This window comes from Protopterus annectens, chromosome 12.part0 (assembly GCF_019279795.1).
Source record: "Protopterus annectens isolate FY-2018-M chromosome 12.part0, PAN1.0, whole genome shotgun sequence".
NCBI classification, from domain to species: Eukaryota; Metazoa; Chordata; order Ceratodontiformes; family Protopteridae; genus Protopterus; species Protopterus annectens.
Window position 1 is genome coordinate 1,447,286,516 of NC_056746.1, and position 13,325 is coordinate 1,447,299,840.

General features: G+C 44.8%; 1 protein-coding gene across 1 annotated transcript in view; it reads left to right on the top strand.

Annotated features, from left to right (window-relative positions):
* MGAT5B (alpha-1,6-mannosylglycoprotein 6-beta-N-acetylglucosaminyltransferase B) overlaps positions 1–13,325 on the top strand; it is a 3,749,208-nt gene that overhangs the window by 3,689,477 nt on the left and 46,406 nt on the right. The gene's annotated exons all lie outside the window — the stretch shown is intronic.

Below are 13,325 nucleotides of genomic sequence, written 5' to 3' on the forward strand. Positions count from 1 at the left end.
AACAAGGAAACAAAGGAGTCTCCTTATTTTTATTTTATTTTTATTTATTTATACCTCCTTGAAGGTTTCCACAATATTTCGCAGTAACGCACGAATTAGTGATTTTTGCAAACATTTAGAAGGGATAATTTCTGTGAGGATGTTGTTGCTGTTGTGTCTTTCGGCTTTTCCCAGTTAGGGGTCGCCACAGCGGAACTCCGTTCCGCTAATGATTAGCAGTAGATTTTTACGTGCCAAGTTGCCGGCCCTGACGCACAACCTTCAACGAAGGTACGCCCATTCACGCATGTCTCCACACAGAAGACGCTCTAGCTGAAAATCGAACAAGAAAATGTCTTGCTGTGAGGCGACAACGTATTTATAAAAAATGTCTTTTTAGTTATGGAAAAGATAGAGGTTTGGTGCAGTATTTTTCTTACTTTAAAACAGACTTAGTAAAGAATAAGAATAGAAACATATCCAGGTGTATATAGTAAGGGAAGTTATATACTCCTTGTGGAATGTGTAGTTATATCTGTTAGTATATTAACATTTTCTTTTATAAAACAGCACATTACTTGTGAGAGGGAATAGACAACATACTTAGCAGTGTGTTTGTGCCGTGCATTTTACGTCGGCCAAACATCTTGCATATGAAAAAGAATAACAACACTGCTTCTTAGTGATAGCAGGTGTTGCCACAAAAGAAGCACTCTTTCCAGAGAATCTTTGGTATATGAGAATGCTATTTTTTCCATTATAGGAATGTACATGGTAAGGGGGGATGTGCTCTTACATCATAAATACAGCCTGTTATATGGAGAAGGAAAAAAAATTATTGTCTTACAGTATATTCAGACCAGAATTAAATAAGGAATTGATTTTTGTGGTTGGTATTATTTATTAGAATATCATATTATTTAGAATACTATTAGATTATTGTTCTCTGTGTTTTCTGTTATTATTTAAATTAGATGTTTAATGATTTTATGTGTAAGGTATGTTTTCATGGTATGTAATACATGATGTTGTATTATTCGAGGTGTTACTGCACATGAGCTCTACAGCACTGAGAAAGTGTATGGGGAACCATACTATTTCTGTAGTAAGTTGAAGGGCTTGGAAGAAACATATAATAAAGTGCTAATTTTTATAGATGCTTGAGTCTTTTTTTTTTTTCTTTTGGTTGGAGACATTTAGAATTATATGTCACTCAGGGCAACATTTTCCTATTGTGCATCACAATGTGCTGAGTGAATATATATATATATATATATATATATATATATATATATATGTGTGTGTGTGTGTATGTGTGCATGTGTTTGTGTGCATGTGAGTGTGTGATTTGTATATCTGTTTATATATATATATATATATATATATATATACACATGCACACACATGCATATATATATGTACACACACGTATACATCTATATGTGTAAATATATATCTATGATAACTGGTCGAATTGCCACAAAATCAATGACCAGCATAGCGACATACGACGAAACATATAATGTCAACACATTCTGTGCTTGCCTCCTCCCATGGGAGATGCACCCACAACAGCCCCTGCTAATTATATATACTAACTTCAAGACTGCACCATTCCTGGAAATATTCCCGTACCCAAGGACTGCTGATCTTGCACAATTATTGACCCTCTGTTTCCACCAACCAAAAAGACGTTGACTTTGTGGTCATTCACTTGCATAGGAAAGAGAAAGGAAAGAAAGACACACACAAACAATTTACATTTGTCACATCTTTTGTAGCTGTGCAGTTATATAAAAGTACAATTGAATTTATTCTTGCCTAAGCGTTGCTGTATAATTTTTGCACGGTATCTAAGCTGAACTTGCAATTTGTCCATTTGGATCATTGCTCACACCAGTAAACAAATCATAAATAATGTAAATGTGAATCAGAAAACTTTTCAGGTTTTGAAATTGATCCCTATTCTTTGCTCTTCTGTTTGCATGATCTTATCTCTGATCTGTATGTGATTTTGGTATCATTGTAGTATTTAATTTATTGGCATATACATTTCTTCTTTCTTCAATGTGCACGCAAGTTATATTCTGTCTACATAAAAAATAAAAACAAAACAAAAAAAAAACTTAAAATATTTTTCATGGGCTATTGGACTGGTTTTTGGAAAAGCAAACATCATCAGAGCTTTAGCATTCATGCACAATATCTTGTATAAACTAGCTGCACTTTGAAAATGGTATGCTTACCATTGATGCAATAATGCCTTTTCTGATTACAGACTGCAGTGAGTAATGAAAGGTGCTATTTTTAATATCTGTAGTTCATCTGCCTGATATTGAAAAGCCTAAAGTCAAAGATGATCAAGTTGTCCATTGCTAAGCAACAAATCCTAGCTGCATCTTGGAACTTTATAGTGGGGTTGCCTATACAACAGGCAGGCACATTATACTCTGACTCTAGGTTCAAATAATTGAAACAAACTGCTCTGCATAAAATGCTTTCAAAGAGTTGCTTTGAGGCTATCAGATTTTGTTTTGTGGTATATTAACAGCCAGCACAGAGCTACAACCAGCTTTTTGCAGTAAATAGGCTAAGGAAGCTGATCTGCATTTACATTGTCCTTAATTAACTAAGTGTATTTGTTCTAGTTTACCATTCTAATGTAAATTCATGGGTAGTACTTCAATATGCAAAGAGCAAGAAATAATAAATAACAAGATTGATATCTCAGCATCTATGGAGAAAAAAGTAAAAAAATACAATTATTTCAGATCATGTCATACGTTATGCACAATATAAGAGGTCACAGTTAATACTGTATCCCCGGGATTCATGAAGCTCGGCGCAAGGCCGGCGTAAGGGCTGTGCCGGCGGTGCAGTGAATAGCCGGCGTAGTAGCGCCATATGCATATTAATGAGAGTGCGCCGCAACCACAGACACGTGCGTAGTGTACGTGAGCGAGCCCAAGTAGGATGCGTCCGGAGGCGTGTCTAAGCCGGCATGCGGTGAGCAACCTAATGTGCTGACTGCCACGGTCCGCCCATAATAGTAATGGCAGCAGCCAGGGCCCGTGCAGAATGAAACGCACGTAGAGTATGCAACATAGTACCCATCCCAACTAAATGGAGAAGCAAATACAACCCACGAAGGCTTAAGTGTACCCGTCCAAGGAGCAAAGGATACGCATGAGACAGCGTTTGTCCCGCAATGCACCGTCAGTGGTTATACTCAGGGAAGGTGTACCGCAGCATGTCAGCGCGCCGCACCGACATAGGAGTAGCGACTAAGGTTACCACGTGTCCCACTTTGCGAAGGGCAGTCCCTCTATGGGCAGTTGTGTCCCGAAAAAAAATATTAAAAATGGCAAATGTGCTAAGATTGTAGGACATAATGATATCCCGTATTTAATGTAATGGTTGCATGAATTGGTTATGTCTGTAACTGAAATACCTAAATGTCACAAGAAACAGAATAAGCAACCAAACTGCCACAACAATAAGCTTTTATTTAGGCAAACAAGTGAAGTTCTATGCTATATAGTGACCGTGTGTATGTGTCGGCCGTAAAATCAGATGTGAGTCCCGGAAATATCCCACCTTGGCAACTGGAAAAGGTGGCAACCCCAGTAGCGACATGGGCATGGTCACCAGGGTTACCAGCTGTCCCAATGTGCCATGGACAGTCCCTCATTGGACAGTTGTGTCCCTGCAAAAATCGAAAAAATGGAAAATGACCTGAGATTCCCTGCCAAAATATTCCCACAATATACATGTAATAGTAGCATAAAACATATAATTTGTATATGAAACACATACATGGCATAAGAAACTGAATAAGGAACCCAAATGCTAACAGAATAAGCGTATAGTATGGCCAACAAGTGAAGTTCTGTCAACTCCACTTGCCGTGGGTATGTGTTGTCCTGCAAAATCTGAAGTTTCCACAAAACATGTCCCACTATGGGCATTGGAAAAGGTGCCAACCATAATGGTCACAAGCAGTAGTGAGAGTACATAGCCAGGTAGCTGTGTTGACATAACAGGAAGGAACCAAGATACCTTAAACACAGGCAAACATGTGCATAGCAACATATCCCACACCCAGCAACGTCTCTGTCGCATACACTGGATGGCGTATGTTGAAGTGTAATATCCAGAAGCAGAACCCATGCATTCAGATGTAATACACAATAGCCTCATTGTAGCATGTAAGTCCCACCCATGTACACCTGTGCACCCAAACCTGCTAGCATCCGTGTGCAGCTATACACCTACACACAATGTGCATACCTGAAATGTGGTAAGATGTTTGTGTTAGGCAGTGCCACGCGGGCAAATACGTACCCCACATGTCACCAACCCACCTCAGGTACAGATATGGAAATGGCTGCATGTGAATGTGTCTGCAGAATGTGTACATCCCGCATGTGGTATGTACCCGTCCAAACCATATAGGTTTGCATACGACATGGTGCACATAACTGAACACATGTGGACAAGTCAAGTCGGGTTGTTGAACCACCGCATCGATGATTAGCTATGCAGAGAAGTCGAACACATATAGCGGAACACGTGCCTACCAAACAGGACGTCCTAACAGGGTGCTACAGGCAAAGAAGGGGAAGGTGGGACATCACATGTGGAGAGTAGCGTTGCCGGACGGCCAAATACACACGGTCAAGGTAAAGGACGGAACAACATGCATATGGCCGGATGGATGTTGTTCGAAAAATATATATAGAAACACATATGAAGTGCCAGTTTAGACTCAAAATACTATATAATGCATTGAATTGTACCATACAATATGGCAGTAGAACTGATCATGCATGTAATTGGTGAAGCTAAGCTGTAGTGTGATGGAATTCTGACCCTGGCAGTAACCAGTACAGCAGGCTTATGTCTCTCAGCATTAATTATCTGCTGGGTTACAGAAAAATAAATGTATGTACATGCATAACATCACCCCTTCCCCTGAGGAGGATGGCCTTGTGAGCTCTATCGAAGATAAGAGTACAACTCCTTACCAGAGAGACAAAGCAATGTATTAAGAAATGAACTGACTACTGTATCGGAACAGTCCAGGGTCCTTGAAACAGCTACAATCACAGAAGGACACTGTAATTGACCAGGTGCCTTGCAAGGCTGTGTTATTCTCATGGGAAAACATTTTAAAAGCACGACCTCAGCACCCACGTATGTATAGACTATTACGGACCATAGTGATGGAAATGCCCTGTGACCGACCACGTCAGTAAGGTGGGCAAAAGCTGATTGTAAACACTATATAAAGAAATTGCTTACTGTATAGAGTCAGACAAAACTCTCATACTTGGACTGTATATTATTTTGCCTGCCTGTGTACACTACTAAAACGTTGTGAACCCGAGCCTCCTGTGTTATTGACTGTCACTTAGAAAAGCCTACTGATAACTACAGTCTGGTTTTAACAACTTATTTGACATTGTGATCCTTCTTAGCCGGAATTCCCTTGGTAAGCTACAGGTCAGAGTGCATGGGTGGTTAGACATCTGCGCAGGAGAATTTGCCTAAATGGTTCTTCTCTAATGAAAAGACCTCCGACTGAATTGTTGTGTGTAAAGAGGCTGTCTACTGTCTGATCTGTGGCTGAAAAGCGGAAAACTGGATCCCAAGAAGAAAACGTGCACTCATAAACAGGAGGCTCAGGTAAGGAGGGTTTGCCTCTTTGTGTCTATTGTAGATCAGGGACCAGACTACATTGTATTTCTGTTAACAGTTGTGATAGCAGGACGAAGACCAATCCAAATAGTGTTAAATCTGGACATAGGTCAGGGGAACACAGAGTAGAGTAAATAGTCATCGTAGACACTACAGTGGATACAGGAAAGGAGATACCACGTGGTATGAGAGAAGGGTACGTAACAGTCGTGTAGAGGATATGGGAGATTAGTGAACAAACACATCATGTGATCCGCGTTTGACGGGTGACGTGAAGTATATGCAATCGCAGAGAGCACATAATGTGAGATAGTCTGCAAAATGGGGTAATAAATATGACATTGATGGTATATTAGACAAAATATAGTTACTGAAACATTGTAATCTCTGAAAATGTGATGCACATGTTCTAGGGTAACCACCTGTCCCACCCTGTGAGGGACAGTCCCTCTTTGGCCAGTTGTGTCCTGCAAACAAACCGAACAAATGGCAAATGTCCTGATATCTCAGGACAAAGATTTCCCAGATATCGTTTCAAATGGTAGCATAAAACAGTAATTTTGTATCTGGAACAACAAAATATCATAATAAACAGAATAAGCAACTGAAATGCTACAAGAATTGGCAGCTCTCCTGGCAAAAAGTGAAATCCTGTCCTATGTACTGGCCGTGGGTATGTTTTTTCCTGGCAAATTACACGTTCCGAACACTAATGTCCCACATTGTGCATTTGAAAAGGTGGCAGCCCTAAGATGTGCAGGCGACAAAACAGCGACAATTGGGTATCCGTCAAGCACATAGGTGGATTGAGGTAGTGAACCGAAGGGAACAGAACACTACAAATGCGAAAGCATCATACGTATACAGAGAAGATCATAATACAGTAGTAGCGACAGCCCCCCCACCCCCTACCACCTCCGATACCACATCCAGGATATGAAGCGGGAGGGCAGGCTAGTCCCCACACGTTATCCTGTGGCAACAGAGGTATCACAACGACCAAATGTAACAGAAGCTATTGAAACCACATCCCGAACTCGTAACATACCTAGGGACACTCGAGTAAGAAGACAGTCACTAGAACAGAGTGAGGATATCTGTCAATTAATTGAAGTACCGAACCGTCATGCAGGATAGGAAGGCCAGGACCCAACCCCCATAGTGTATAGACCGTGGACACCAGAAGATATCTGTAAAGTCACAGAGGGAATTCCCCATCTACAAAGTAATCGCTATTCACCATGCAATACCCCTGTATCTTCTGATCGGAAAACAAAGGGGGAATGGTGGATGGTACAGGATTTACAAGCTGTAAATCATGTAATAATACCTAGGGTACCGATGGTGCCAGACCCACACACAATATTGAATGCTATGAACACGCCACAGAAGTATCTTACCGTGGTACATATAAGCTATGCTTCCTTTGCAATACCCATACATCCAGATAGTCCGTATTGCTTTGCATTTACATTCACGGTAACAGATACAGCCATACCCGGCTATCGCAGGGATACTGTGAAAGTACAACGATATTCCCACAGGAGATGGCTAGCTACATTCCGGTGTTTACTCCACCCGGGGCCAGTCAAGTTCTACTTTATGTGGATGATATTCTGCTTGCGGCCCCTACCCAGCAGCAATGTATGGAAGATACAATAGCATTATTGAGATATTCAGCAGAACAGGGACATAAAGTAAGCAAGCATAAATTGCAACTACAGAGAATACAGGTCAAGTACCTGGGATATGTGGTATCCAAGTAGGGTAGAACATTACATGACGATAGGAAGGTAGCAATTTCACAAGCACCCAAGCCAACTACCAAGAAGGGAATGAAGTCCTTTCTGGGCCGACTAACCGACCAGGTTGCTGCGTCCATACACGTGCGTTCACATCCCATTTCCGCACACATGAAGGGTGTGCAATGGGTACTGTCGAGGGTTGCAGACATGGGATCGTGGGTATGCAAAAATGGGTCTCGGTGTGGATTGGCAGATGATTCGTTGTCCCGCCCCGTGTGCGGGACGTGGCCATGGCATGTGCGTTACTCCGCACTAATAATGCCAATCATCCACCGGAAAATGCAGAATGCAGCTGTGAAATGTGTACAGCCCTATACTAGTGTCCAGTAGGCAGTTCCCATGGATGGACAAACGTACGGCCGAGATGGCACCCATAGCTGCAAACCTGGGGGAATCCCACAGCTGTTGCAAGGCATAACCCAGGAAATACAGATAGGGACTACAGTAGACACTCCCCATACAAAGCCAGACCGCTGGGCAGATACCGGCGTACAGCACTCAATCTGCCAGCACATAAATGGGGATCACACGCTTCCATACAGTGGAACAGATGGGTGACCTGTGGAAACATACCAATGGCACAATATCAACGTCGGCTGGGAAAGACATACGATGGCCAAACTATGGCGTTCCCACCAATGAAAGACATCCTTCAGTGAATTAATAGGATTGATGTCAATTGACCATGGAAAACACCCAATGAACAAGAAAGACTCGCTGGCACCCTATGGCCACAAACCATGTCACACATAGGTAGATGGAACAGTCAACTTAAACATTTCGTCCACGACAGGTCACATATGGTATCCAAAGGTTCTTCATAGACATGTATGCGCTATCACCCGTAGGCCCCGTGAGACTTACACATAACATGGAAGCATCCAGGCTTTAAATATCCACCCTTACACTTCCATTTGTCACTTTCTATGCGAACAATGAACATGTAGCCACAGCATAGAAAGCACAGACGCACTGCTAATGACACACACACGTCAACATCTCAGAAAGCATCCTATGAACACACGTATTACATGATATTGTACTATGAAAAACAAACAAACCAGCAACCTGCGGCAAGAATAGTCTCCGTGACAACACAAGTCTTCTTAACATTTAAACAGTTTATTAAAACATGCAACGTTTTCGTTGTTTCCACAACTTCTTCAGAAAAAAGCAGATTCTACAAATGTTCACAATCAACAATGTGAGTCTTAACGAGTTCTTAAATCTCACATTGTTGATTGTGAACAGTTTAAGAATTTGCTTTTTTCCGAAGAAGTTGTGAAAGCAACGAAAACGTTGCATGTTTTAATAAACTGTTTAAACGTTATGAAGACTTGTGTTGTGTCGAAGTACGGGGAGTAATCTTGCCGCAGGTTGCTGGTTTGTTTGTTTTCCACGGTTTTGCAGTTTTTCCGTATTTCCGTAGTATGATATTGTACTATGTCGAATCCTCAAAAACCGAAGACCTAACAATGTCTATGGAAGATATGCATAGCATATCACTGTAATACAACGGTACAGAACCGACAGAGTGGACAAATGTATGTTAACCCTACATCTGTATCTACACTACATTCCCATTACGGGTGTTTGCTCCACCTGCCTCTCAAAAGATGCCTCAGCAGTTATCCATCGGTCAGCCCTGGTGTGTGGCCAACCCTCCACCTACTAATCTATCCACATCCGCATTCTTCAGCATAGCTGAGGAGGTCCCTCCTGTGGTGGTATAATCTAGACGTCGTAAAACACCGAATGTAGACGTTTGCCTTGTGATGTGCCCAAAGCCGGCCGTAGGCATACGCCAATCCTGCGGCTGCCCAGGGCGCCGCTCTAGTAGGGCCACCTGTCTAGTAGGCGTGTCACGTAGGTATACCAAGATGGGTGCACCATGTGTTGTGTTGGCATGCGCCATGTAGCCCCACAGCCTAGGGCAGCGGACGATCTAAGGCCGCTGCCGTCGGAGGGGTAGTACAGTCTGCAGGTATGTTCAGACGTGCCCATGTAACAGCGGTCCACAAGGATACCCATAGTGGCGACAGCTGCACACATGGCTATAGCGGGACACACACACGGCCATGCATACAGCACAGTTAGACATACACACACCATAGATAGGCAACTACACACAAGGTGTATGTCGTCTATGGGTACAGTGTCAGGACAGCAAGGATAGCTGTCTGCCACGTAATCCAGCAGATGTCTATGAGGTGTTCTGGAATATGGACGGTGCATGGACAATGTGTGGATATGCAACGTACCACAGTTATATGTGTCAGCCGTGACAATATGCGATACATGGGGAAGACAGCTGTCCATGGTAGAGCAGCGGTACATCCACAACATAGGTACATAGATATACAAAGAAAGAGATACAGACGGACACATCCAGCAGGCCCGTGAGTGTAATGTACACAGCAGCACCCCACAACACCATAGTAGGGTGCACGTGGAGAACACGCTACGGAGGTCGCCGACCAGAACAAGCACACAAGTAGTACACGAGCTGCGTCCCGCCATCCACAAACAGAAGGATGACGCCAGGTTATGGGTGTTCCGCGTAAAACTCAGAGCCATACCGTATGAACCCATGCAGCTGGGAGCCTGGACACACACACACATGTGGCACGCATGATGATTGACCACACCCCCACATACTCAACCGCACAAACGTACAACACAGGTATGGTATGCGCTACGTGGACCACCGAGTACAGCACCAGCAGAGGCACATGTACAGGTGGGTGGCAACAACCGTACAGGAATGACTGCTGGTAGGCAAGGTATGTGTTTTGAAGCATCTAAAAGCATGTTCATCCGCAGAGGCAGCTGGAAACACACACACACGGAAGGGCCGGGAGACGAACCTACGCCTATCTACATGAACTCACTACAGCATGAAGCATTTACAGAACGCGCTACCAAGTTTACTGAGCAGAGCGCTGTCAGAGGCATACTTGTAGGCTGGTGACATCACCCGCAAGACAATAGCTGGCAATAGCCAAGGTATGTGTTGCGAAGCGTCTAAAAGCATGTTCATCCGCAGAGGCAGCTGGAAACACACACACACACACACAGGAAGGGCCGGGAGACGAACCTACGCCTATCTACATGAACTCACTACAGCATGAAGCATTTACAGAACGCGCTACCGAGTTTACTGAGCAGAGCGCTGTCAGAGGCATACTTGTAGGCTGGTGACATCACCCGCAAGACAATAGCTGGCAATAGCCAAGGTATGTGTTGCAAAGCGTCTAAAAGCATGTTCATCCGCAGAGGCAGCTGGAAACACACACACACACACGGAAGGGCCGGGAGCCGAACCTACGCCTATCTACATGAACTCACTACAGCATGAAGCATTTACAGAACGCGCTACCGAGTTTACTGAGCAGAGCGCTGTCAGAGGCATACTTGTAGGCTGGTGACATCACCCGCAAGACAATAGCTGGCAATAGCCAAGGTATGTGTTGCGAAGCGTCTAAAAGCATGTTCATCCGCAGAGGCAGCTGGAAACACACACACACACACGGAAGGGATGGGAGATGAACCTACGCCTATCTACATGAACTCACTACAGTATGAAGCATTTACAGAACGTGCTACCGAGTTTACTGAGCAGAGCGCTGTCAGAGGCATACTTGTAGGCTGGTGACATCACCCGCAAGACAATAGCTGGCAATAGCCAAGGTATGTGTTGCGAAGCGTCTAAAAGCATGTTCATCCGCAGAGGCAGCTGGAAACACACACACACACACACACACACACACGGAAGGGCCGGGAGACGAACCTACGCCTATCTACATGAACTCACTACAGTATGAAGCATTTACAGAACGCGCTACCGAGTTTACTGAGCAGAGCGCTGTCAGAGGCATACTTGTAGGCTGGTGACATCACCCGCAAGACAATAGCTGGCAATAGCCAAGGTATGTGTTGCGAAGCATCTAAAAGCATGTTCATCCGCAGAGGCAGCTGGAAACACACACACACACACACACACACACACACACACATGGAAGACGAACCTACGCCTATCTACATGAACTCACTACAGTATGAAGCATTTACAGAACGCGCTACCGAGTTTACTGAGCAGAGTGCTGTCAGAGGCATACTTGTAGGCTGGTGACATCACCCGCAAGACAATAGCTGGCAATAGCCAAGGTATGTGTTGCGAAGCGTCTAAAAGCATGTTCATCCGCAGAGGCAGCTGGAAACACACACACACACACACACACACACAAGGGACAGGAGACGAACCTACGCCTATCTACATGAACTCACTACAGTATGAAGCATTTACAGAACGCGCTACCGAGTTTACTGAGCAGAGCGCTGTCAGAGGCATACTTGTAGGCTGGTGACATGACCCGCAAGACAATAGCTGGCAATAGCCAAGGTATGTGTTGCGAAGCGTCTAAAAGCATGTTCATCCGCAGAGGCAGCTGGAAACACACACACACACACACACACACACGGAAGGGACGGGAGACGAACCTACGCCTATCTACATGCACTCACTACAGTATGAAGCATTTACAGAACGCTACCGAGTTTACTGAGCAGAGCGCTGTCAGAGGCATACTTGTAGGCTGGTGACATCACCCGCAAGACAATAGCTGGCAATAGCCAAGGTATGTGTTGCGAAGTGTCTAAAAGCATGTTCATCCGCAGAGGCAGCTGGAAACACACACACACACACACACACACACACACACACAAGGGACGGGAGACGAACCTACGCCTATCTACATGAACACACTACAGTATGAAGCATTTACAGAACGCGCTACCGAGTTTACTGAGCGGAGCGCTGTCAGGAGGCATACCCCTACGTGGGTGGTATCATTTGCAGAGGCAATGCGCCCGATCGGGAAATATGTCAGAGTGCGCAGTCACGCAGCCTGTTACCATCCCAAGGTCGCCGTACAGTAACACGTTAGTGCTGCAGTCGGGAATACCAAGTAACTACTGATCAGTACATCACTGCCTACTGGGCATGCTCAGACACTTAGACTCGGCACAGAGCAGACATGCATACACATGGTGCGACGGCATGGGTGGCGGAATGTGGACCGTCGTGTGTGTCCAGTCACACAACAGCAACCTGGCCATGCCACAGACGTGGCCGTTGCGAAGGGGATACAGGCATGCACCCGGGGTATAACTGCAGTCGGGCGCAGTGTGCACTGTGCTGTGTGTCTATCTACACAGCTGCCTACTGGGCATGCTCAGACACTTAGACTCGGCACAGAGCAGACATGCATACACATGGTGCGACGGCATGGGTGGCGGAATGTGGACCGTCGTGTGTGTCCAGCCACACAACAGCAACCGGCCATGCCACAGACATGGCCCTTGCAGCGGGGAATATCTAGGTGCAATTAACCAGTTGTAGGACTGGCCTACAGTTTGTTGCATGCTACAGACAACCCTCCCAAACACAGGATACCTGCACAGACGTCCTGAGGACACTGGTGAGTGTGCATGCTCTCACAACAGCACCGTATTGGGTGACATGAACCACTCATACATAGACTGGGAACATTACCCATGGCACAACACACTACGCCACCGGTCCCAGGTGTTCTCACACCTGGCCACTGTTAAACAGCCATGCACCATACACACTAGGGGGGGATGTCTGACAGTTCTGCCCATCACACATGGTGAGGATATGCCCCACACGGGATGTACAGCCCTCAATGGTGATGCCAGACCATATAGTGGATCCACTGGTCATCCACATCCTGCACCCAACACCGGCATGTGGGACCTAAGTGATGACCTCTCCACAACAAACCACACACATCATACGACCGGTGTGGTACCCTACAA